The sequence below is a fragment of the Rhinatrema bivittatum genome, chromosome 8, assembly GCF_901001135.1.
Source record: "Rhinatrema bivittatum chromosome 8, aRhiBiv1.1, whole genome shotgun sequence".
Taxonomy (NCBI): domain Eukaryota; kingdom Metazoa; phylum Chordata; class Amphibia; order Gymnophiona; family Rhinatrematidae; genus Rhinatrema; species Rhinatrema bivittatum.
In genome coordinates, this window is record NC_042622.1 from 33,244,606 (window position 1) to 33,272,153 (window position 27,548).

At 45.0% G+C, this 27,548-nt stretch overlaps 1 protein-coding gene and 1 non-coding gene across 6 annotated transcripts in view; one reads left to right on the plus strand and one right to left on the minus strand.

Annotated features, from left to right (window-relative positions):
* SULF2 (sulfatase 2) overlaps positions 1-27,548 on the plus strand; it is a 371,939-nt gene that overhangs the window by 46,123 nt on the left and 298,268 nt on the right. The window lies entirely within an intron of this gene.
* TRNAL-UAG lies at positions 2,854-2,935 on the minus strand. The gene has a single exon. It is a non-coding gene; the product is annotated as a tRNA-Leu (tRNA).

Below are 27,548 nucleotides of genomic sequence, written 5' to 3' on the forward strand. Positions count from 1 at the left end.
TGTATATAAAGTTTGGCACTTCCCTAGGTTTATGGGCCTCTTATTTGGTAACATTTCATTTTACATTTTTTTGGTAGGGATGTGCATTCATTCTATTTATGTTTTGTGTGTGTAAAACTTTATGTGCATAAAACTTTAAGGGTGGATTTTCAAAAGGCCACGCGCGTAAAATCCGGCCTCTATGCGCATGGCCGGCCTATTTTCAAAAAGACCCGGCTATGGACGTAAAGGCCGGTACACGCATAAGCGCGGGCCTTCCTGAAAGGAGCAGGCCGGGGCGTTTTCTGGGCGGGGTGGGGCGGTCTGGGGGGGGGTCAGGGCAGGGCTAGAGGCGCACGGTATAGTGGCCATTTGCCGCTGTGCTGGGGGATCGCGCGCCGGCAGGGTGTCGGTGCGCGCAACTTGCTCCTGCTCCTTAGCAGGAGCAAAAGGTAAAATACAAAAATTAGGGGTAATTAGGATAGGGATAGGGGGAGGGTAGAATAGGGGGTTGGGAAGTTCCCTCCCAGTCTGCTCTTTAATTGGAGCAGACTGGGAGGGAACTGGGGAAGGCCCCACTGCGTCGCCGTGCATCTTTGCAAAAATATACCCCCACCCTTGCGCGTGCTGACCTGAAATTTTATAACATGCACGCGCATGTTATAAAATTGCACGTCCATGTGCGTGTGCCGGGTAGGTGCGCATATGGACGTGCCCATGTACTTTTTAAAAATCTACCCCTTAATTTTTGTAAGCAAGTACAACTTCTAGGGTGAATTTTCAAAGACACAAATAAAATTTAACATAGATGCATGTGAGTAGCACCTACTCCTGCCATGCTGTTCAGTATTTTTCAAACATACGTGCGTATTTTTGCTTTCACACACACATATATGCACGTATAAAGGGGCCCGGCTGGGGCATTCTGGGATGGGGCTAACGCATGCATAAGTTGCTATTTTTAAAAGATACTTTCACAATTAAATTTGCCAACTTGCTCTGGTAATTTTATACCTACTGTGTACTATTGGCCAGGTGGAGGATTTGGGTGAACTGGGCAAGTTCGGGCTGTAAAACCAGGAGGATCTCAATGACTTGTACGAAGACAGGGTGAACTGGTGGACTAATTGGTAAAACTGGTAATTTTGCTTATGCGCATGTTTTAACATAGACTGACTTTTATGCTCATAAGTCCTGATTTTTTTTTCACAAGTGAGTCCTACTTTATTTTTGCACATATAATATGTGAACAGATACTTTTCCTACTTATTTTTAAAATATGTGCATTTGATGCATTGAAATATTCGCTTTCAATGTATTGCATGTATTTGCAAGTAAGCATACTTATGCTCATATGTTACAGGGTAAAAATATGTGTATTTTAGAATAGCACATATGTGATATGCATGGTTATAAAATACTATGGCAAAACTACACATGCATATATATATGCTATCTTCTGCACTTGCTTGAAAGTTATCCTCTATGTATATAAAATTCAGTTTTATGCATGCAAAACAGCAATCTTATATCTTCCACAATGCATGGGCATCTTCTCAACCCATTTGTGTTACATGTTCTGACCGAATCTTACATCAGCTCTTCTTCTTTTGCTGTCTAGTTCATCGCGTCTTACCCAGTTCTGGTCTTTAACATTTCACCCTCTTTTTAATTAAGTGTTTCCAAGATACATTTGCAGATACTGTGTGTGTTAGTTATCCATCTACAATTTTTGCCTTAGAAAGGAATCAGCTGATTAGGAACAAGTTTTGCAAGCTTCTATTGCTCATTCCCTGCAGCAGACCTCAGGGTCGTAATTTGCAATCTAAACCCTCTACCCCACTCACCCCCTACATGCATGCTATATGCAACCTAGGCACATGCTGCATGATTTAAAAACTTACGATAACGTATGGGTGCGTTTCTGGAGATGCTGCCTCAGCTAGCATTAAAAAACACCTCTTTCATAATGTCCCTCGAGTATAAGCTGTGTAAAAGGATGAATATCTAGAGGTACTTGACTGCTGTTTGTTTTTTGTTTTTTTAATATTGGGTTCATTCACTGGATAGTTCTCTCTGCCCTGTGGAGATTTATTCTTTTGCATATTCTGAATTCCAGAAACTGGAGGCCACTCTAACACAAAGGTGCATGTATTTACTCCACAATGCAAAGCTAAAGTGCATGCACTCCAACGAGTAGGGATGGAAAATTTTTTGTTTGATTCATTTTCTGTTCAAACGAATGTTTCCCAAATTTGTTCCATTCGTTTTCTGAAGTTTATGCAAATAAAGAACTTAAAAAAAATTCCAGTAAAACATCATAGATAACCTTCCTGCATTTATAAATAGAATAGATTTGTTGATCCAGTGTTTTGATTTAAGTTCAGATGATGTTTCTCTTCAGTTTTATATATTTGGTAACATTTTGTAGCAGGAAGGCTTAACCACTAGATTCGGTGTGTGTGTTGCCAAAACTAGGAGTTTACTAAATATTGGCTGTTCTGAGAACTGTATTTACTCCATTCTAATCATTATTCAAATAGAAAACTGTTCACGGAGGCTGACCTGACACCGGTTAACATAATTACAGTATAACAGCCTCTTTTTGCATGTTCATAATTGGCTTCTGAATGTCTGGGGTAATTCTGATTACTGGCGTAAAAGATGGAATGTGTCCAGTATATCCCACAGAAGACATACTTCACATTTCCATGCCTCCTTTGAGATTTGCAAAGCTGGACATAACATAAGAAATTGCCATGCTGGGTCAGACCAATGGTCCATCAAGCCCAGCATCCTGTTTCCAACAGAGGCCAAACCAGGTTTCAAGAACCTGGCAATTACCCAAACACCAAGAAATAATAAGAGAGACATTGGTAGCAGTGGGATTCAAACCCATGCCCGCAAAGAGACTGGAGTCTAAATCCAGTGCTTTAGACCACTCGGCTATGCTACCCAAGTTGTAGTTATCACCTTCGCTTTGCATAACTACACTTCTTCCTTTTGCGAGGTGAATCTTAGAATAAATATTTCTGCTTGTGTTCACTATTCTTATCTTCTTCTAAATAGCAAACTTGCATAAGAGAGAAAGCATGAGCCAGCCAGGACTTGAACCTAGAGTCTTCTGATCCATAGTCGGATGCATTATCCATTGCGCCACTGGCCATTATCTGTTGCACCACTGGCCATATATGTTAAATCTATGGGGCACTGGGACTTTTGAAGTGCACATTGGAAGCTGCTATTAGGTTCTGAAACATTTCATTGTCTTTGATTCTGCTGCAGAGTCGGATGGGCATTTCAAGCCCCCCCCCCCCCCCCAGGGAAGAGCATCATGGTTGCTGGGTAGGGGTGACACCTGGTGGTGAGATTCAGGGTCCAAGATTGCAGGGTTCTGGAAGGAGCCTTTATGCATGGTCTGCGGCCCGGAACCACCATTGCTATGACCAGATTGGGTATGGCAGGGATAAAGGGATATAAAATAAAGTGAAAATTCCCAAGTAGTTGAGTATGAAGGTTCATGGTGCCAAATTCCAGCCATGGTTTCGATTGAGCTGGAAGTGCAAAGGACCTAGGAGGAAAGTACCAGGTTTAAAAAAAAAAAAAAAAAAAAAGGAATTAAACCCAGAATTAAAGCAGCCTGTTTTATGGGATGCACATGTCCATGGATCTGGGAAAACCAAAAACAGAACATCTCCTTGTTTCATGTCGGGGGAAAAAGGTTTTCCCCAGTCTTGAACCAGGATTTGCTTGATTTGGGATTGGGGCATTATGTATAGAACCGAAAGAGTAAATAACCGATGTGAATCGGGTATTTACTCTTTCAGATAGTAGAAAGACTAGGGGGCACTCCATGAAGTTAGCATGGGGCACATTTAAAACTAATCGGAGAAAGTTCTTTTTTACTCAACGCACAATTAAACTCTGGAATTTGTTGCCAGAGGATGTGGTTAGTGCAGTTAGTGTAGCGGTGTTTAAAAAAGGATTGGATAAGTTCTTGGAGGAGAAGTCCATTACCTGCTATTAAGTTCACTTAGAGAATAGCCACTGCCATTAAGCAATGGTAACATGGAATAGACTTAGTTTTTGGGTACTTACCAGGTTCTTATGGCCTGGATTGGCCACTGTTGGAAACAGGATGCTGGGCTTGATGGACCCTTGGTCTGACCCAGTATGGCATTTTCTTATGTTCTTATGTACAGACTGGCTTAAGCAGACTTAAAATCAGATGTCAGATAGCCTGCTGTATGGTCCCACCCCTGAGGATCCAGATTCATCCTCAAGGAATTCAAAAGGTGTTCCCAGCATTTAGATGGCACGGAGGCTAAACAGAGGTGTGGAATTCTGGTGGAGAGTTGAGTTCTTGCCTTTCCGTGTTTTGATGTTTTGCTGTGCTACTACGTTTGGAAGTCTGTACCTTGTCTATAACCAGAAGTCTTGTCTTCATTAGTTCTGTGAGTTGTTAACTAAGAGAATTTACAGTGAAAAGACCTGAGCTGATTACCTGGACTGGAAGTAAGCCTTTAATTGTGAGTTACCTCTTAAGCTTTGCCTGTAATGCATAAGTCAGGAACTGTTATGTTTTGATTTCTAATAAAATCACTATTGCAACATTAATTCCTGTGTTAGTGTGCCGCAGAGATCTTCAGCCTGACAACACAGAGAAACGTAGGAATCCCATAAATACTAATAAATGTAAACTCATTCTTCTGCAATTTAATTGTTTTTGTTTCCAAGTGGTGTCCATGGTACAGTTTGATTATAAGCTCAGCACTTTGCATTCTTGCATTTAACCCTCATATTTTTAAAGGGTTAGGAATTATCCAAAGGGCAGAATTCATGCTGAGACAACTTGTGGAGCGATGGCATATCTTTGAGAGGAAAGAATGTATTTTTAACACCCCTTGGGTACTTTGGGAAGAAAAACAAAAGGGAAAGCCAGGAAGGCTGTGCATTCTGATACCACTCAAAAATTAAAATTATGACTTGAGCTCCAGTGCCTTAAGTTTGTAGATACCAGTGCAAACTAGTTATCTGTGGAATGCAGAAGAAAAGAGGACCCAGCCGAAGCTGCCAGCTCCAGGCATTAGAGTGTATGATTTCCAAAAGTGAGCCACCTTCTTTTTTTTTTTTTTTTTTGCAGCTTTTGTACACCTCTCAGTCCCTCGTGTTACAGAGCGCACATATCTTGTGAGTTCATGGCGTGCTGTGTCCTTGCAAATGCAGTTCCTCTAGTCACTGAATAATGGCTTTCTTTTACCAAAGTTTAGGCTTGCGATAATGCCTCATTGATCCAAGATTCCTCCTTCTTTTGTGCAGAGACAATGATTTTTCTCTGTCTCTGAACTGTACAAACTAATCACAAACTTATTTATCAACATGAATAATTTAGGTTGCCTAGATAAAAGAAGAATGTGAAAGCCACCAAATAGAGCTGAATTTATCTGGTAGGTGCCCCTAGACACAGGAGCGGAGGAGGCATCCTCCATCTGAAGATACGGGAGCCGGGAGAGGGGATGTCTCTCTCTCTCTCTCTCTCGCTCTCTCTCAAGATGTGATGTAATGAAAGGGATGCCGTCTTCTGCGTCTGGGCGCGCCCTCAACATTCAACGGGCATGACAGCATCCCATCGCACCTGCCCACTTCAAGGTGCACAGATAGGCTGGCAGTGCTCTGGATGCCGCTAACCCATGAGCCCCTGCATCTTTGAGAATTCGGGTCCAACAGGATGACAATGTTCAGGCTGAGTAGTACTTGGGAGAAAGTGTTGATAGGGTGCGTCTAGGCAGCTGCCCAATGGGGACAATTCAGGCCTGCCCCAAAGTAATTTCTGACGCGGATGTGCTGGAGAGGGGGCTCCCGAAGGCTCTCTGGAGTTCTCGTTGCATCGTTTTATGAAAACGAAGTAGTGCGTCTCATCCCATGAAGCAGAGCTAGCAAGAGCCTCTGGGTAAAAGGATTGGCAGTACCTCACCGAGCAGTGTCGGTCTTTCCATGTTTCTGTCTCTTCCTAGCTCCCTTGGGGGCAGAATTTCCTTACTTCTCGCACGGGGTATGGGGCAGATCCTTTCAATCAGACAGAAATGGGAAAAAAAAAAATCTCATGAGCAGAAGGACTTCTCTGCCCCCTGTGTTTTCGCGCTGCAATTTGAAGACATCGGAGGAAAAAGCCCATCTGGGAAAGTCAGAATGACCTATTTGAGATATGTTCCATCCCATAGAAACATGGGAACATAGAAGATGACGGCAGAAAAGGACACAATTGCCCATCTCGTCTGCCCAGCAAGCTCACATCTTATATGATAGGGATGTGAATCGTTTTTATAATGAATTGAAATATCGTACGATATTTCTTAATTCATTATATATCTGTTAAATCGCGAAACAAACACTTTTTTTCCCCCAAATTTTCTTGAAAATCATTTTTCGGGTTAGCGTGCACTAACAAAAAAAATGTTTTTTTGATATTTTTTGTTAGTGCGCGCTAACTCCCGTTAGCGTGCACTAAGCCGAAAAACAATTTTTTTTACTAAAAAAAAAAAAAAATGCCGATCTGCGGGTAAACTAGATTTTCCCACGGCCAGATGAACCCGAAAGTGCAAACGTTCAGGCACCCGATGCACATCCCTAATGATTCACAGACCATTGGGGTCTGGGCCTTGTAGGTTACTTGTCTGAGTTGTCATGGTTAATTGGTTATGGGTAATATGTGTCTCATCTGTAAATCCCCCCCCCCTCTTGATTATTTGCTACCTCGACTGCCTCTTGTGCTGTTTGATTTACACTGGTAGGTCACCCCTGTTTGCTTGTCTTCCCAGACTACCCTCCCCTTTTTTTCCCCAGACTACATAGTTCCTGTCTTAGTTTTCTGCTGTCAGATGTTTTAACTGTATGAAGGGATCCTGCCTCTAACATGCCTCTTTCCTCATTTCACTTCTCTCGTCTCAAGGGATCCGCAGTGTTTATCCCTGCCTCTAACATGCCTCTTTCCTCATTTTTTTTTTTAAAACAAAATCCTATTCACATGGAAAAAGAAGTAGAAATGGGGAGGGGAGGCACTGTTTATAACTGTGCCATACACCATTTGACGTGTATTCTTCATCTCTGCCCCATCCATCCAAAGTAGGAAGAGATCATCTTCCTTCATGCATTGGTCTAATGCTTTTGTTGAGTTCCTTTGAGGAAGTGTACTTAACCCTCTCAAAGATTTCACTCTTTAAGGATACAAAATAACGTTTCTCGGGTTTCTGATGAAAGTTAAGTGCTGTTATTTATTTATGTATTGCTACTAGACCTCCACAGTGCTGTACAGAAACACAGGGTTGGTATAAGGGTATTAGGTGACCTGGGAGAGGCCCCCGTGTTGCATACCTATTGGCGGCAGATCCAGCACAGCGCTCCCTTCTTTGAAAGCATTGGTCCTGAGCTTCTCCTCTAACTTTGGATCTACTGGTAGCCCTGGGCCCCCTCTGTCTCTTTAGGCCACTGACAGGATGGGTGCCTCCAGTGGCTGGTAGGATTTTGCCATCCCCCAAGGTTTGGCTCTCAGGTGACCGCCTAGTTCGCCTAAGGGTAGCACCAGCTTTGAAGATACATGTGAGAGAAAGTTCTCTGCTGTGCATGTATATTACATATAAAGTTGCATATACACAAAAAGGGTTGAATTAGCACAAGTTTGAAGCTTGCAAGCACCAACGCCAATCATCCAAGCTTCTACCCTACCTACTGCTTTCTTCGTGCATCGGCCTACGTTTTTTAAAATACAGTTGATTTCTGAACAGACCCACAATAAACTGTATCCTTTTCAGCTTACAGTTTGCAGATCCAGTGCTGGGGTCTCTGGAGGGAGAGGTGTCATTTAAATTTAAAAAAAAAAAAAAGTGTACTGCTGATATTGATAAAACCAGAAAAGTTGAATACCAAAAGGGTTATTGCAGCACACTGGAATAAGCCTAGCAAACTCTTTCATCAGGCTTGCATTCATTTGTTATGGGGCACGTGTATGCTTTAAAACAGTTGACACTAGCAAAAAGTGCCCTAATGGAGCTGAAATTTGGGAGCTGTTCCTAACCTGAGGTGGTCACACTCAGGGATCCAGGCATACGTCCTTCAGATTTGATCTACGTGGGTATGGCATAGGTATTCTTTTTCATTATTTTCTTTCTCGTTGTTGTAGGGGAATGTAGAATTGGGGCCTGTGTGTGACATTTTTAATCTTATTGTGTACTGTCACCTGTAAAGATTTGCATATCTGTTATTCTATTTGAGATATAATAAAGTTTGTTTAAAATTTAAAAAAAAAATCATTCACTGTCCTTGCAGATGGAAATTCAGAGCCCATTCTTGAAAGCTAAGGATAATAATGTTCCTTTATGGGTCACTGGTAAAGGAGCGCAGGAGGAAATTTAGACTTAGTACTTTTCTCTCAGAGGAGCACTCTCTCTTCCTAGTCTAGTCCCAGGATCAAATTACCTTCAATAGGGAAACAATTTGCTATTCATTTTTCGACAAGAGCAAATCAATTTCAGGGCAGAATAGATTAGAAGACTACTTGAGCTGTGCTTCTACAAGGCAAGCATGTTTTAAAAGTCAGAATCGACCCTCCCACATTAAAAGCCCAAATTTAAAAGGGCCGCGTGCGTAAATAACGGGGGTTATGCGCGTGGCCGGTCCTCGGGCTCGCTGCGCGCATTTTCGGAAGGGCCCAGCCACGCATGTAACCCCCGTTACAAGCTGAAGTGCCGGGCCTCTCCAAACGGGCGAGTGGAGAGGGGTGGGGCGGGGACGGGCCGGGACAGCTGCCATTCGAGGCTGTCCTGGGGCAAGCAGGTGTGGCAGCAGGCAGGCGCACATAACTTACTTCTGCTCATCGGAGCAGGTAAGTTACAGAACAAAAAAATAGGGTAGGTATGTAGGGGTTAGGGATCAGGGTGGAGATGAGAAAGGTTAGGTAGGGGGGGGTCAGGGAACTGGAATAAAGGCAGATCGCGTTGCCGTGCGTAATTTGAACATTTCTTCCCCGCCCCGCATACGCGAGTCACAGGCCGCCTGCACGTGCGTGCGCGGATATTAAAATCTGGCCTGCATATGCCCACAGACATCTGATTTTATAATGTGTGCAGAGGTGCGCGCATGTTATAAAATCAGCGCGTCCATGTGCGCACACCAGGACCCGTGCGCGGGTCTTAAATTCTACCCCTAAGGCAGCATACAGCTGATTTATTTAAGGCATTTTTTTGCTCACTTATATCAACCTACCTACAAATGAGTAAGTTTTCAAAGTTTTCGCGGAAAGGGAGTATATGCATGTGTAAGTAGCTTGTATTTTCATACAGGCTATTTTATAAACATCAAAAGTACCCCAGTATTTTTCGGTTTCGTGTGCAAATTTACCTAAGCAAGAAAGGGACGAGGAGGTACTCACGGGTGCTGCTATTTTATAAGAGATTTGCGTGAATACATTAGAAAACCTAGTCATGCAATTTTATACCTGATAATAAACTAGCGCAATTGATATCAGACTCATTTGTTGTCTGCTATTTTTGGATGGGTGGCCTGAGGGCAGTTCAAGGTCAAGTACTAGAAGGTTCTCTGTGAACTAGACAGGCTGGGTGAACTGGTGGAGGTATCGGCAAACTGGTGATTTGAAGTAAGTGCGCATAGTTTAAAATATACCTGCCTCCGCATATAAATCAGGGTGTTATGCATATATGTTATGTTTTCTGTCAGGGGCGGGTCAAGGCAACCTGTTGCCTGGGGTGAGGAACAGCAGACACATCAAACAACACTAAATAATGAAAAATAAGGCTTTTAAAAATCCCCTTCTCTCCATATCAGGTAGCTTTTCATTTCCACTCACCCTGAGATTGTCTTAGATTAGTGGATTCGCACAAACCCAGCCACCCATGCACTCTTTCTCCCTCATGCGCACACCCATGCTCTCTCTCTCTCTCTCTCTCTCTCACTCTCACGCGCACACCCATGCACTCTCTCTCTCTCTCACGCGCATACCCATGCACTCTCTCTCTCTCTCTCACGCGCACACCCTTTCTCTCTCTCTCTCTCTCACGCGCACACCCATGCACTCTTTCTCTCTCTCTCTCTCTCTCACGCGCACACCCATGCACTCTTTCTCTCTCTCTCTCTCTCTCACGCGCACACCCATGCACTCTTTCTCTCTCTCACGCGCACACCCATGCACTCTCTCGCTGATACAAACTCAGTCCACGCTCGCCTTTTCTTTGGGTCGCTGGCAGGATGGGATCCATTGTGCTCTGAGGAGCCTTTCTATTTCTTCTAGCCGATAGCCCTGCCGGCAGGATTGGGAGCGCCGACGGGGCTGTCCTTTGTTTTGAGTTGATGCACTTGTAGGGCCTCCGGGCCTTTCCTCTTCTTCGGGTCATCAGTGAGATGGGAGGCCACCGACGGCTCTCTAAGGGCTCTTTTCTTCTTTGGGCCACCGACGGCTCTCTGAGGGCTCTTTTCTTCTTTGGGCCACCGACGGCTCTCTGAGGGCTCTTTTCTTCTTTGGGCCACCGACGGCTCTCTGAGGGCTCTTTTCTTCTTTGGGCCACCGACGGCTCTCTGAGGGCTCTTTTCTTCTTTGGGCCACCGACCGCTCTCTGAGGGCTCTTTTCTTCTTTGGGCCACCGACGGCTCTCTGAGGGCTCTTTTCTTCTTTGGGCCACCGACGGCTCTCTGAGGGCTCTTTTCTTCTTTGGGCCACCGACGGCTCTCTGAGGGCTCTTTTCTTCTTCTTTGAGCTGCTGATGGTCCCGTGGGGCTGCTTCTTCTTTTCTTTAGGCCTTCCCAGACTGTTTATTTATTTTTGCTCTGTTTGGCACAGAGGGGCCCCCCTTCCTTTTCCTTTGGCAGTTGGAGGTGCGCGGGGAGCCGGCCTATGCCACCGCGGTGCTGCTTGGGGAGGTGCGCGGGGGAACAGGACAATACCGACGCATTGCTGCTTGGGGGGAAAAGAGCAGGAAGCCGTCACCTCCTCAGCAGACCACGGAGAACCTCGGGGGAAGCTCCAACTCTGCAGGGCTGGTGTTGGTCGCAGCGGCTCCACGAGCACAGGGCCGCTGTGACCAACAAATACTGACCCACGTGACTGGCCGGACCGCCCTCATCTCAGAATACCTGAGGTCCCGATAGGCCAATCTTCCCCTGCCCCCCCTCCCCCCCCCCCCCCCCCCAGTCCCAACCCAATGTGAAGCTCCGGCAGTTGGGAACCCTAGGCATGTTGCTTAAGGTGCAAAGGTGAGGCAGATGAGGCAGACGCTGCAGGGGCATTTTTCTTTGGGGGGGGGGCATTGTTTGCCGCCTCAAAATTTTGCCGCCTGAAGCGGCCGCCTCACCCTGCCTCTTTATAGAACTGCCCCTGTTTTCTGTTACTCTACAGCAAAGCTGGAAACATTACTGACCATTAAAGACAGAAGTCATTGCAAAAACCTAAAGTTGAGAGAAGTCTCACATATGCTGGTTGTAATGTAAACCGAAGTGATAATTAATTCTGTTAATTGAACCTCGGTATATAAAAGTTATAAATAAATAAATAAATGTGACTGTTACAGTTCAGTGCATGTTCTGCTGAATCATTTAATGCTTGCCTTCAAATAGCATCCTCTGCATGCCCGCACTAATTATATTATCCCATGCAATAATTTTCATCAAGAACACGGTGCATATAAGAAAAGAATCCCTCAGCATAGCAGAGTTTCTGGAACATGCAAGGGAGCCTGCTTCTCACCATTTTAAGTTAATGTTTTCATTTCATCGTGAGAGGCTATTCTGTCTTACCCTGGAGTTGGTGCATTGGCCCATATTCCTATTCCTGTACAACTGTCATTTCTCCAAACCTGGGGTTTGAAGGTTTTACACCTTTAGGTATAGCCTGGGTGTTCAGCAGGAACTATTGATTTTGTAAGTATAGGATGCATTTTATTGTGACAGCCAAGGATTTTTTCCCTGGTGGATGATACCTCACATAAAGGATAACTTTCAGTCCGTGAAGATCTACTAGTATCTTATAACCTGGGCATATGAGTCCTCACAGAATATAAAATGTGCATACATCCACCTCCCAACATACTCACTTATGTTTCAGTCCACGTGAATATTTTGCAGTGCAACGAAAACGCAGACTTTATTTTAAAATGTGTGCAAAAAAACAAAAAACTGAAATCATTATTTCAGAAACCCATATCCTATCTATAAAGTGTAGAACCTCACCAACCTAAAGGTTGTCAATTAAGTGATCCCTCCTTCTAGTCTCATGCAGGTTCTTAAACCATAGCCTTGGTCACTGAATGATCCACTACTTATCACTTTGTAAATTTATGGGTGATCTGTGAAGTGTTCTGGTTTTATTATAATCTGCTGGTCTTGCTGTTTTTATTTTAAAATGTAATTGTTTGATTATGTATGTGAACTGTAACCCATACTGAACATGTCAAGGACTCATGAAATACAAGACTGATAAATAAATAATTAAAATATAAAAAATTTGATCACTGGTTGGCTGCTTCTTGCTTTTTTGTTGCATAAATGTAGATGCACTACATTTTTTCGTTATACCTTTTTTTTTTTTTTTATAATACCATTTTAATTCTGAAATATTATTTGACTGCTTTGATGGCAATGGAATACTACTGTTGTATTTCGGACATTGAAGCGTGGGCCCTTGGTCGCAGTAAGAGATGGCACCTCCCATAGGGCGGGGCCCTGTCAGCAATAGGCTAGCTCAAGGCAGAGATGGACACAGAGAATTAGCTTTATTGTATTGCAACGTAAATGGTGACCCGAGGAACAGGTGATGATTCCAGCCAGGAGATGAGGAACCAGATGGCAATGTTCCTGTCTGTAGGTTGCAGGGTGGAAAAGGCAGTTCCTCAGTCTCACCAGGTCCCAAGAGGGAGATGGGTCCGGTGGTGGTCCGCGAAGGGGGGTAGGCCAAGAACTCAAGCTTAGATGGAGAAGCCAATAGATCTGGTAGTGGTCCGCGGTGCAGGGTAGGCAGAGGATCTATGGAGAGAGAGATGAGACAGAACTGGAGTGGCAGTACTCACTCTGATGCTGGTAGTTGTAGTAGAAGGGAACCCCCAAGGAGCGGAGGTCCCTGATGAAGAAGGCCCCCGAGGAGCAGGTACCGTAGGCGTCCAGGTAATGTGTAGGCAACCCCGAAGGGAAGGTAGGAGCATGGCAAGGCCCCCGAGGAACGGGTAACCTAAGTCGTCCTGGAGCGAGAGGACCCAGAGCGGGAGCGTCTGGTAACGTGGAGAGATCAGCATGGAGGATTTCTTGCTAACTCGTAAAAGGAATCGTGAGCGGAGATTAAATACCAGAGCTAGTGATGTCATGCGGTGGGGATGCCCCCGAGGTTCCCGCCATGACGCACGTAAAGGACGGGGCTGCACGCTCGCACATGCCCTAGGTGACGCCTGGAGAAAGATGGCAAACACAATCGCCCATGCCGGACCGGGGACGCCGGAGGATGCGGTGAGGAGAAGCAGAGGCAGCCATCTTTCCAAAATTAACTGAGTCAGGCAGAAAAAAATGTGAGCAATAGAGGGCGCAGCCATTTACAACTGGGCGCAACAACTACATCTCATGTACATAATTCTTGATTTCAGAGAGTAAGTGAAGATTCACAGGGGTCAAACACAAGATCTCGGGGTTAAATCACCATCACAGTCACAATCTACTCTCTTCAGCCTCGTTCAGTGGATTCTTTCTTGGGGGTGTGGGGGAAGAGGATATCCTCCAACATCCAAGATGTTAAAGGTGAAATCATCAAGTGTATTTGAAAGAACCAGAGGTACACTTGACCAGAGTTTCAATAGAGGAATAGTAACTTTAAAAAGGGCCTGCAGACACCCACATATATGTGTATATGGGCACGTGACCAGATATACAACACAGCAATTTTGTACCGTGCATGCGAGTATGCGCGCGTGTTATAAAATAACCTTGCATGTGTATGTGTGCGCTTAATTTTAAACGTGTAGGCGTACAGCGGAGTAAGTCGGCTTTGAGATGCGCAAGTGAGGGAAGTTTATAACAGGCGCGTATCCTGCCCAAGACTAGTTTCACCATTTGCCCAATCTACAGCTGGGTCCTCCAGACCCCCCCTGGTTCTTTAGCCTGCATTCCCCCCAGTTAATCCAGTCCCTCCAGTCAGATCATATGTGGCTACAAATGGTTTTATTCTGATTTACACTTCATTTAGAGCAGAAGTAAGGTTGCGCTGAAATGGACTTGGGATGCGCGCCCTTGTGCGAGCATAAATACGCGCACATCTTTTGGAGACGCCCTAGAACACCCATGTATGGCCACATTCTGCCTCTTTGTTTTTTTTACTGATGTGTGAGATTCGCGTACCAGTACTTGTGTGTGCTTGTGGGCAGCTTATAAAATCGGGTGGACACGCTATTGCTAGATGCGCACCCATCTCCTGATTTTGGGGTGTGTGCAGCTTTTAAAATTCACCTTAAAGACGTTACTGAAGCAATCAGAACCATAGCATGCCTATGGCCAATAGGCGCTGCTACCCAAAGGGTTACCATAGTGTTGCAATGTTACTGCTGCTACCAGGAGCAGTGCAGCCTCACCGGAATTTGCAGCATAGCTGGTGCCCGGTAGAATCTGAATACAAAGGAAGAACGCGACAGCCACGCCAGAATCAGCAACATGGCTGACAGGGTCTGAGTAGGAATAGTATCGGCATGACCCTGCTGGCATCATTAACGGGGCCTTAGGAGTGGTGCAGACTGCTCTACAGGAAGGAGCATTAGGCCAGAATTGGGTCAGGCCTCATGGACCTCGGAAGTCTTCCCATTGACCTCAGGGTTGAAGAAGGAGAACTGCTGCTGCTGCTTCATACCTCTGCCCAGAACCAGCTAAACTACCCAAATACAGAAGGCCATAAATGCAGCCGGTCAAAAAATGAGGCATGGCTGGATTGGGAAAAGGAAGCCAGTCAGCAAATGATTGTGGGTTTAAATCTAACTCGTCAGTTTGACCAGCTAGACTTAGGTGAATTTTCGGCTAAAAGCCTAGCCGGTTAGGGCCGGCTGAAAATACATCTAAAGAAAACTGGTTAAAATTAACTGTTATCTTCGCTGCTCAGCAGTTCTTTGATAATTGACCTCTTTAGTCTTCCATATTAAATAGGATGGATTTAATACATTTTGCAAAGATAGTAAACATAATACTGAGAGGAGAACGTTTCAATCGTAATTAAATAAACCCTCTCAAGGCAAAAATGAAGTCATCTAGTAAAGCTTATACATTATTTTTTATTTTAGCTCTTACTTATAGGCAATTTATTTTTCAATTTAAAAATTGTGCCCTTAACAAAACCTAAATGTGCAAATGATGAATTTCCCAAGCACTGCTATTGTCTAACACAGAAGAAAACCTTGAGTACATCTGGTCTGTGGCATGTTAGCCCACTACAAGGTATCACATACATTTTTTTTGTCGGATACATTTGCAAGGCTCTCTGAAATATCCTTCATCGGTTTTTGTTTGCCTTTTAAATAAGAAACTAAGAAGCAGACACATAACCCCATACCAGACAACATTTATTTATTTATTCAATTTTATGATCCACCTTTTCCATGAAAGTGCACAGAACAGGGTCCAACAATATAAAAGAAACAACAAAATTAAAAACATTAAATCAAATAGCAGGGAAACAAAATAATGAATCAAGCGAACAGCACAACCAGGGGAAATCTATTCAAACATTACAAAGCCTGTAATTTGGTTGAACTGGCTATAACAGACACTGATAGCCAAGGGCTAATTTTGGTAGATTGTTTCCCCGTCTCTTGCCACAGATGGGAAGGCTAAAAATATATTTACTGCAATGCCGAAAGGTCAGTAGACTTGCTAGGGATCCACCAAGAAATCATAACCGGAGCAAACTGGAGACAAGTGCCTTCTAATGCAGGTCTTCAGGAAACTCAACCAGGTCTGGTTTTCAGGATATCCTCCATGAATATTCATAAGGGTCCATTTGCATACATTGATTAGTCGCCACGCCCATTTCGAGTCAAGGTGACAACCCCATAAAATCCAGGGTTGACTATAGATGCCCCAGCAGGAGCCTTCATGTGGCAGATGCTTGTCAACTTAAAAAAAAAACTGTGAATCCTGCTAAACACCTCGTTCCATTTTCAAGTAGTAGCATTTCCAAGTCTTGACAAAATGTAATTTTCCTGCAAATAAGAACACATGTAATTTTTATTTATTTATTTATTTTTTAAAATTGGGAGCTAAAAATTTATACTGGGTCCTGAGTTTCTCCCTTCCTTCCTGATTAAATGTTTGTTGTACTAGTCCCAGGATAAAATTTAGTTCCTTTGTAATTTATGCAAGATCTCTGAAGAACCAATCTAAAATCAAAATACATCCTTGATATGTGCCCAGAGTAAGAGAATAGTGAAAAAAGGATATCTGACTTTCTTTTTCTGTCTCATTTTGATTTGGGTCCTGGCTTTTGCATGAGTAAAACCTATGTTTAATGCATGTCATGCTCAGAGACCTCTTCATTCCTCTGACTATCACAATGGAGGCAATTTTCAATAAGCCACCTTGAGGCAAGGGATGCAGGTACTGTACTTTTGTACCGAGATAACGTGCTACTGGATCATGAAAGGTTAAACTACCTACCCATGTACCTGGCACTTCTAACTTCTGTAGCTGACACAAGTGGAGGAAACTACACGTGTGCCTTTGAAAATTCCATTACATGCATGTTGTCTTCTTCTCCCGACCCAAGTTATGTGCCCAGGGATGCCTACTTTAAGGACAGTTTATTTTCCCTAGGTTTAGCCATTCTGCAGGGTGCAACTTTCAAGCCAGAGGATCTTGCCGGCTAACTCTGGAGTTTGCCTATCAGATCTCTCTGAAATTTTGCCCTCACCATGGGGCGGATTTTCAGAGCCCTGCTCGCCGGTGAGCCTATTTTACATAGGCCTACCGGCGCGCGCAGAGCCCCGGGACTCGCGTAAGTCCCGGGGTTCTCCGAGGGGGGCGTGTTGGGGGGCGGGCTTGGTCGTCGCGGCGTTTAGGGGGCGTGTTGGCAGCGTTTTGGGGGTGGGTACGGGGGCGTGGCTACGGCCCGGGGCGGTCCGGGGGCGTGGCTGCGCCCTCCGTACCCGCCCCCAGGTCGCATCCCGGCGCGCAACAGGCCCGCTGGCGCGCGGGGATTTACTTCTCCCTCCGGGAGGCGTAAATCCCCGGAGAAAGGTAAGGGGGGGGTGTAGACAGGGCCGGGCGGGTGGGTTAGATAGAGGAAGGGAGGGGAAGGTGAGGGGAGGGCGTTAGAGGATTCTCTCCAAGGCCGCTCCGATTTCGGAGCGGCCTTGGAGGGAATGGGGGTAGGCTGTGCGGCTCGGCGCGCGCCGGCTATACAGAATTCATAGCCTTGCGCGCGCCGATCCAGGATTTTAGTGGATACACGCGGCTCCGCGCGTATCTACTAAAATCCAGCGTACTTTTGCTTGCGCCTGATGCGCCAGCAAAAGTACGCCTATTCGTGTTTTTTGAAAATCTACCCCAAAGTGTAAAGTCCTGTTTGTTGAAACAGTGATTGTAAGTTCATAGTTAGTCTTAACAAACCCCAGCCCTCACAGATCTTAGTGCATATGTCTCGAGGGGATTAGAATGAGAGGATAACTTTCAAACAATTCTGTGTGGCCACGTATATGCATGCATATGGCCATGTGGAGATCTACAGTCGTATTTTATAACCAGTGCCCATTAGATATATGCATGTTATAAAATACACTCGTCTACCCCACAACATACACACATATATATATACTTACATGCAATGCTTTGAAAGTGAGTACTTTTCCTACCAATTTAAAAAACATGCACTTGCATATATTCCATGCAAAAAAAAGTAGGTCTTGCTCGCGTAAAACACGATTATACGCATGGGGGTACATTTTAAAAGACAGCGCGCGCGCGTACTTTTGTTCGCGCATCAGGCGCGAACAAAAGTACGCTGGATTTTATAAGATACGAGCGTAGCCGCGCGTATCTTATAAAATCTGGGGTCGGCGCGCGCAAGGGGGTGCACATTTGTGCAACTTGCGCGTGCCGAGCCCTGCGCGCGCTGCCTGTTCCCTCCGAGGCCGCTCCGAAATCGGAGCGGCCTCGGAGGGAACTTTCCTTCCACCCCCCGGCCCTATCTAGACCCCCCCCCCACCTTTATCTGAAAAGTTACTACTGCCTCCAGGCAGTAGTAACTTACGCGTGCCGGCGCGGCAGGCCCCAACACAGGCCGCTGTGTTGGGGCACTCGGCCACGCCCCCGGCCGCCTCTTTTTGCAAGCCCCGGGACTTACGCGCGTCCCGGGGCTTGCGCGTGCCGCCGAGCCTATGCAAAATAGGCTCGGCGTGTGCAGGGGGGGTTTTAAAAGGGTTACGCGCGTACCTTATGGAGTTCAGTATATTTTAGAACATGCATGCATGATTTGAAATTACTACTTTTCTTTGCCCAGTCCTTTCCCAAGACATTGAGATCTTCCTGATTCTTCAGCATGAACTCCCCCCTCACCCCCCACCCCACCCCGCCAACAGGACGCAACAAACAAGTTGTACATCAATTATGCAAGATAATTAGCAAGTGTAAAATTGCGTAAGTTGTCAAATATACATGCGTAGGAACATGTGTGCGTAACTGTAGGCCCTACCCTAGAACACCCCTAGACCACCCCTTTTATTCATTCGTATATGTGTAAGAAACCTAAAGTATGCACATAATTTTGATGTTTACAAAATCATGATTATGCGAGTGCATGCCACTTCCGCATTCATATGCTGATTTTTACGCATGCATCCATACTGCTCTTCTTTCTGTGTTGTCGTTCCACAAGGGCCATGAAAACCTCTGCATCAATGGCAAACTGTTCCAGCTCATTATACTTGAAATGTATTTTAATTTCTGCCTTGCACTCCGGGGAGCAGCCATGTTCAGCAAACAGTCATGGATTGGGATCTGATTACTAAATCCAGCATGCAATGTCGCTTACGGTATCATAGCCGTCAGACCCAATCTGTGTGAGGACATTTCTGACTCTGCTCCCAGTATGACTGCTTCCAGGGTTGCTCCAAGTTGCTTTTAATTATAAAAAAAAAAGAATAATGCTTTTATAGTGAAAGTTTCATTTTCTGCAAGAATGGGTATTGATCTTTGCCTTGTGTGCTGTTTGAAGTACTGTACAGTATGCAGGGGGATCATCCTACTCTTAAACCAACGAAGCCCCAAGTCATCAAATAAGGTGGTAAGAAAATAGTAAGCTTCTGCTTATTCCTGTTTCTTCCATGCAAATGTACAGCCCAGTCTGAAATTATACATTAGCAGCCTACAGGGAGCATCCCGTTAACTCAGCCCCGCTGCCTTCTTTAAAATGGGCAGGGTCTGATTTTCAAGATATTGGCTTAGAGCTCTATTCACGGCCACAAGAAAGCTTTGGATGGCTTCTACCATTTGTTTGCCCCATTAATTATTTATCCATCAATGTGTCTGCAATACATTATTCATCTCTAATCTCAGAAATTCTTGGACTGTGCATCACAGCAGATCTCCACTATGCGGAAAGAAGGAACTGCAGAAGGCACAAATTACTTTTCATCTTATTTTGTAAACAGGGTTGTCCAAACAAACCGAAAAAGATGAAGATCAAATGGTCTGGTTCATTTGTACACAAGAGTGCTCCTCTGAACCACACCTAAGGAAAACAACTGGAATACTTTTCTTAATTTTGCATGTCGGGGAAACCTGGATTTGTGATTGCATGTGCCTACAGAGCAAGTTCATATTCCCAGGTTCCCTCTGCTGAGCAAGTCACCTTGAACAGAGTGTCGGGCATTTTAATTCTTGCAGGCCAATGCAATAAAGATACGCTAAAAATGTGCATCCAAACTGGATGCACTTTTTTTCTTTTTTTTTTTAACGAATGCACAATCGCCTCTACTGGGCGCTGGATGCAATAGGCAAATGAGTTAGGGATAAATTGTGCGTCCCTAGTGTGTCCATGGCATCGGGCGCCCAGGAGAAGTGACTGTGAGTGGGTTAGTAGGAAAACAGACGCTCAATTTTATGTAAATGTTTGAGGGTAAAAATGTGCACATTTATTTTTTTACGTAAGGGGGTACAAGCTAATAGCCTCATCAACATGGCATTTACATGTGATGAGCGCTATTAGCTATGTGCCTGTTTGGCCATTCGATTTGGACACACTAACCCCCTTATTGCATAAGGGGTCTATGCACCAGCCTGAGCGTACGGCATTGCATCAGCCTGTTTATGGGATGTGTTCTTAGCCCATAGGGTGATAATTTTTCCACTATAGCCAGTCTGTCTATGCAATAGATCACTAGTCCATACATGCAGAAATGTGCCCGGTTTCTCAGTAACCACTTGTTAAAAGTTTATTTATCCCTGTGCTTGATTCATTGGTCCCACCACAACCAAATACTTTAACAGATGGCTCTGGATTTCATTCCCCTTTATCAGCAACATCTTTTAAGTAATGCTAAGCATTAATTTTTGTGAATGCATTAAATGCATGCATTAAAGATGATTGTTGGAAATAATGTCAAAATGAGCCCAGATGCCCAGCCCTGATATCAGCTGTTTTAGGAGAGCCACGTCACACGTTGTTTTGTTCGGTTTTTGTATTTATAATTGTACCTGCGCTACAAAGTGTGGTAATGCTCTTTACCCCTTTGAAGTTTATTTGCATATCAGCAGAAGGCTTTTTAAAATTCCTCCATATCCTGACGCCCTGCCCTGGTCCTCCTGGTTTAATTCTGCTCAAGGGATTTAAAATAGTTTCAGAGTTGAAGGACATTGTTATACATCAAGGCAGTTTAAACCTGAGTGGTTTGTCAATGTCACCCTGAGCTGGGATTTATAGCCTAGGTACTGTGTGCACAGAGTTGACCAGTGCTTCCCTTTTCTTTTGTATAGCAATAGAGGTCTCCCTTCCCCCCACCCTTTTCCCTTTCTATCTCCATACCACATTTCTTCCTGGCCTTTCACACATATCCTCTCTCCCCTTTCCCCCTCTTACTTTAATGTCCTGGAACAGTACTTCTTCCTTTCTCACTCATCCCCCCCCCCCCCCCCCAACTAACCTCATGATGGCAGCCACTAACCCTCCTGCCCTGCAGTCAGTCAGCATTTACAAGCTCAATGCTGGAACACCTATAAGGCTTGACTTAAACAAGCATTTGCATGCTTAAACTTGGTTTTACATATGTAAATGCTCTTTACCTGTGTAAGTGGGCATTTGAAAATTGCTCCGCTATGCCATCGAATTCTCACTGGGTTATACCTGTGTTATGTGCACTTAATGCGGGTAAATAGCTTTTGAAAATTGCTACAATAGTATGTCATGTTTGACAGTTTACCTAATAATTTTTTATTGTATATATATTTTTGTAAGTATGATAAATATAAAATTTAAAAAGTGGGATGCTGAAATGCAAGCCCTCAGATCTATTGCTTGATTTGCAAGTGGTGGCGTCATCCTTGGCTCTTTGCAGGGACCCTTTAAGTATACGAGCTGCCAGTCACAGTGAGTTTCGCTGGTTTGCATTATTTTCGGTTTTGGTCATGTGTAGCACTTGGAGTTATTAATGCAAAAGGCATTTACGTGATCGCAGTTTTAGGATGTGACCACTTTTGTCACAGTAGAAGATACTAAATTGTAATATGGTATTGTCTTCATATATCAGTCCAAGCAAACTGAGCTGGAGAGAAAGGTAAATTGCTGAAGACATTTCACAAATAGACACTGGCTCTTCTTATATTGGATGTGTAGCAATGAGTACTATCACATGCCCAGAAAAGGTGTCTTTGACATTGTAAAATCATTCACCAATCATGCAAAACAGTTCGCTCAGCCAAGCGCACCATTTAACCCATGATTGGACTTGCGTTTTGGAGGCGTGTCCACAGCCCCTTATGCTATGAGGGGGATTAGCGTGACCATAACACACATCCAACATGCTGCGAAACATAGCACCCACATGCAAATGCATGACAATGAGACTATTAGTTATTTATATTTACCCCACATGCATAAAAAAAAAAAGGTGCTGAACCCGCACATTTTTACACTTAGAAACTAATACCTGCCCAGAGCAGGCGTTAATTTATGATTACCCCATAAGAAAATGCCATACTGGATCAGACCAAGGGTCCATCAAGCCCAGCATCCTGTTTCCATCCTCTGACTTAATATCGTAGCGATATAAAGTCAGGGGAAACCAAAAGTTTAAAAAAAAAAGGCCAGTTAGGGAAATGGATGCTCCATTAACAAGTGTCTGTTTTCCTAACCCATGACTGCACTGGTTAGGAAAACGGACGCCCGTAAAATTGAGCATCTGCTTTCCTAACCCGTGGACAGCTGACCTCTCCTGTGTGCCTGATGCCGAGGAGGCGCTAGGGGCACGCAACGACCCTAGTGCCTCCTTGGCAGTGCGACCCTTAATTTAAATATTGCGTGGCACCCCCAGGAGAGGGACGTGGGCGCTCAACACTGAGCGCCCGCTTTCAGTCCACCTTTTATTGCATCTGCCCCTTAATTGCTTACAGAAGATCCTCTCACCCACACATACACTCTCTCTCCGCCCAGGCACAAAAAAACGTAGAGGACAGGCAGCAGCAGTGCAAGCTTTTCACACAATGCGCGCGCACAAGGATATCGAGGTTGGAGTCGGGCGAAGGGGGAGACTTAGGCTGGGGTGGCTGCTGAGGGGAGGGAATTGGGGGAGTTGACCCATTCTGCGGGAGGGGGGGGTCGTGATTGAGACTGGGGGCTGGAGCACAAGTAAGGCTGAAGGGGGTTGTTGTTGGGGGGCACTGAGGGGAATGCCTGAGGCATGGAAGGGGGGCAGTAAGGGAGAGGAGAGAAAAAGACACAGGATTGAACGGGGGGAGGGGGGGGGGACAAGAAAGTGGTAGGAATCGAGTGTGTGTGCGTGCAAAGCAATCACATCTGTGAAAAAGAGCAGTGCCCTTGCCTGGCGCACACCCTCCCAGTCCCGAGAGGGCGCCTGCGTTTACTGCCCCGGGGCATTTGTAAGCCCTAACTCCTTCTCCCACGAGGGCTGAGAGCAGGGCCCCGGGCTGCGTGTGTGCGGAAAACGCAGCGGCTTGGCCTGCTCTTCCCAAGGATGAATATGCAGAAGTTGGCAGGAGCCAGCGTGGGGCTGTCTGGTATCCCAGAGACCTTAGCCTGCTGATAAGTTACTTGTTTCCCTGCTGTGAGAACTGGTTGCTCTGTTTGATTCTTTGCAGGAATCGGAATCGAATTAAATCTGCAGTGACCCGTATTGTGCTCTTGCTAATGACCCAGTTAACCTCTGGTTAATTTTCTGTCTCCTGGTGTCCTGGGAACAGCAGCTTGTTTATTTCACTTGTGACGAACCTTTAGAAACGGGCTACTGGCGTTTTTTTATTATTCCGGAGCTGTGTGTTGTAATAGAAATTAGCTAATGGGCCATGGGGGTCTGCAGAAGTCGCAGAATTTGAATGAGAGGATTCCCCCCCCCCCCCCGCCCTGATTTGCATGACTAAGCATTTGCCTTTCTGTTCCCTGATTATTGATCTCTTCCCTGTGGAAGAATCGTGTGTTCACTGTGCAGCACAATAACCCTGTTTACACGGCGCCCCTGAAGTAACTTGCTCTGTTTATTTATTTATTTATCTATCGGCTTTTCACGTTCCGCTTTTTTTTCCCAAAAATGGCCTCGAGGCGGATTGCAACGAATGCCACCATTTTTTCTCAATTTTGGGTTTTCAGGGATGAAATTATAGAGAAACCCAGTGTGGAGCTGAGAAAACTGATGCCGAAGGGGTTTTTTTTCCTTTTTTTTTTTTTATGGAAACTGGAAACTAAACTTGCCAGCGGGGAGCCATTGTAACGCTATTCTGTCAGATTCATGCAATGAGAGCCTGGTAGATGAGGGCAGATAAAGACTGGAAGGAGCATCTGGTTGGCTCATTTTCCTTGCAATGCTACAGGCTCATATTGATCTCCGGCTTTTCCAACACCCTAAAGTCCTCACTGATAATTTAAATAATACTGATAATTTTAGTAGTTCCAAATATTTCCCAAGAAGGCTTATTGCATTATTAGTAGTTCAGGGTACAATAGGGCCCTTTCCTGAAGAGCTAATAATCTAAGTGGGTACCTGACAAATCAGGAGATATGATATGCTCAAGGTCACCAGCAATGTCAGTGGGATTTGAACCCTGGGATCCCTGGTTTAGTCCATTGCTTTAACCATTAGGTGACTCCTAAACAAAGGTAACCCTCTTGTAATATGTTGAAGCTCCAGCGCCCTCGCCTGTTAGGCTTTAATTTTGAAAGATTACAGGAAAGAAAATGCTGTATAACATAAACATAAATTTGCATTGCATGATGACTATGACCCCCCCTTTCCTGGGGGGGGGGGCTGCAAATGCCTCCCTCTGCAACATCCCTAGGCCCGACCAGCCCGGGAAGCAGAAGACCCAAGCAAGGACTGGAGCTGAGCCCAGTTTCTCTCCACACTGCAATGCACGTTACTGCCAGTGAACCACCAGACTGGCCCCAAGGTGCACAGCTCTAATCGGCAAAAACAATTGGTTCAAGGCTCGAAGACAAACAAGATAAAGAAAGCTGCCTATAAAAGGGGATGAAATTCACCTTATATGTTGTGTAATAGGCCAGCAAGGTAATGCCACTGGGTAATTAGGCTGGAGTGATATAGGTAAGACACAATGAAAGCGAATGAAAAAATATACTTAATGGTACATCTTGTTGGACATTACAAAAAATTAGAAAATTGCCAGGAATGCCCATTGACAAATGTACAGAGAAGGAAGAGGTATTTCACAACTCTACAAGGAACAACTAGATACACGCCTTCTGAACTGTGGCGAGGGTATCTAACATATACTAAACATGAACCAATAACAATGGGGGTCTGGGCTCATACCAGCACTTTATGGGGATTTACCCAGGTTCAGACTCCTGCATAGTCATTGGAAAAAGGTTCCAGTCTGGTATCCCCAGACTCAGTCTGGACTTCTAAGAAATGGCTATTAGAGGAGAGAGGGGGAGGGGGTGTGGGAACCCTTTCAATATAGCAAATGTATATTGCAACTGAATGCGGAGAGGAATGAAACCAACAACACTTGCAAACACACAAGCCACTGTGTGTAGTTTGATTTTCATCCATGCCGCTAAAGTTTGCTTTTTCATAACACACGGTCAGGAAACCAAAAAAGAAAAAAAAAACCACCTGACTAGATGAAACTGCCTGACTGATGTAACATAAAACGTGGGAATGCGGCAGAGCTCTGCATGCACTGGTAGATAAGTGCATAGATCAATATCATGGATACATTTAGAAGGTGAAAGCTAATTTCAAACAACAATATAAACCTCCTAGCAATAGGCAAGCACCCACATAACCCATCATCTTCCTGATTGAAATGGGAAAAGTCATTGTGTACAAACGTAATAATAGATGAGAGCAGTAAAAGGCCAACGGGTCCATCCATTGTGCCCCGTTATTCCTGTCCATACTGCCAGGGGCACGTTCCAGCTGCCACCCATCCAGGCCGATGCAATACTGGGCGCTCAGGTCAGCGTGCTGCTAACCTTGGACGCGCTAGACTTATGCCTGATGCAATACTGGGATCAGCGCATCCAAACTGGCGCGTAGCTAATAGCGCTCATCACATGTCAATTCCATGTAGTTGAGGCTATTAGCTATTACCCCCTGATGCCAAAAATTGCCACGCGGCCAAGGCGCCCATTTTAACACGGCAAATTTAACGCCTGCCCGGGAGCTGGCGTTAAAGCATGAGGTACTTAAGGTCTCACCAAAAAACCCCAAAAATCCTGCTTTCTGTGATTCCTCCAACTACTACTGACGCAATACTAAGTAGGAGGAACCACAGAAAGCAGAAGCACGCCGTGCTCAGGGGCTAAAAATAAAATCCTGCTTTCTATGGTTCCTTATAGGGGGAACCACAGAAAGCAGCATCCCCAAGTCTGGCCCAATTAGAACCCCTGCCGGCAGTAAGTGAAGGAGTGAAAATAAATTAATATTCCTTCACTTACTGCCGATTGGTCCATTCACTGTCATATGTTAGTGAAAAGGACCAATCGGGAACAGCCCCGCTGAGTGTGGGCGGGAGCTCCGGCCTAGCCATGACTCCTGGGTGCCCCATGCAGAGCACTAGAGACGCACAAATCACCCATTGTTCACACCTTTCAGCGCGGCAGCTCATTTGCCTATTGCATCGAGCGCCCAGGAGAGGTGGATGTGCACGCATTCAAAAAAAATGTGCACCTGGTTTGGACGCACGTCTCTTTACGTGATGATATTGCATCGGCCTGATCGAGTTTAAGAGCATAAGATCTGCCATGATAAGTCAGACCCAAAGTCTAACAAGCCCAGTATCCTGCCTCCAACAGTGGCCAATCAGGGTCATTAGTGCTCAATCCCAAAGAGTAGATCCATTTCCTTGTGGCTCATTTCCAGAGGTAAGCAGTGAGTTTCCTGGAGTACACATGGCTAATAATCATTTCCTCCAGTAACTTGTCCCAAACCTCTCTTAAACTTCGCTATGCTGGATGCCTTGACCTCATCCTCTAGCAACAAATTCCACGGCTACATTGTGCGTAGAGTGAAAAATACTTTCTCCAATTTGCTTGAAATCTGCTATTTGTTAGTTTCGAGGAGCGTCCCCTCGTGCTAGCACTATTTGAAAGGGTGGATAACCATCCCCTATTTACCTGTTCCACCCCACTCATGATTTTGTAAACCTTTATTACATCCTCTGTAGGCAGGAGTGGACTGACCATTCGCACAATAGGGCACAATAGGTCCATAGCACCCTCCTCTAGCCTTGGATGGGTGGTTAGGGGCCAGTGACCCTTATTGTCTGCCAGTCTGTCCCTGCCTCTGTCATCTCTTCTCCAAGCTGAAGAGTCCTAACCTCTTTTAGCCTTTCTTCATAAGATGATTGTTCCATCCCCTTTATCGGTTTTGTTGCCCTTCTGTACCTTGTCCAGTTCTGTGATTATATTTTTTGATTATGGGATGAATAGAACTGCACACACTATTCAAGGTGCAATCCAACCCTGGATCAATACAGAGGCATTATGATAGTCTCCTTTTTATTTTCCGTTTCTTTCTGAATAACTAACATTTCTATTTTTTTATTTTTTTTTAAATGCTGCCACACGCTGCTGAAAATTTCGATTTGTTGTCTACAGTGATTGCAAGATCCTTCTTCTGGGTGGTGACTCCTAAAACGCGTTCTAGTTAGGATATTTTGGCCTATGCATCTCCACTTTGCACTCGCCCACATTACATTTCATCTGCCGTTTGGATGCCCGGTTCCCCAGTCTCGCTGTGTTCTCCTGCAGTTCCTCTCAAGTCTGCTCGTGTTCTAACAACTTTGAATAGTTTTGTATCTTCTGCAAACCTGATCACCATGCTCGCTCGTTGCTACCTCTTCCAGATGATTTATGAATA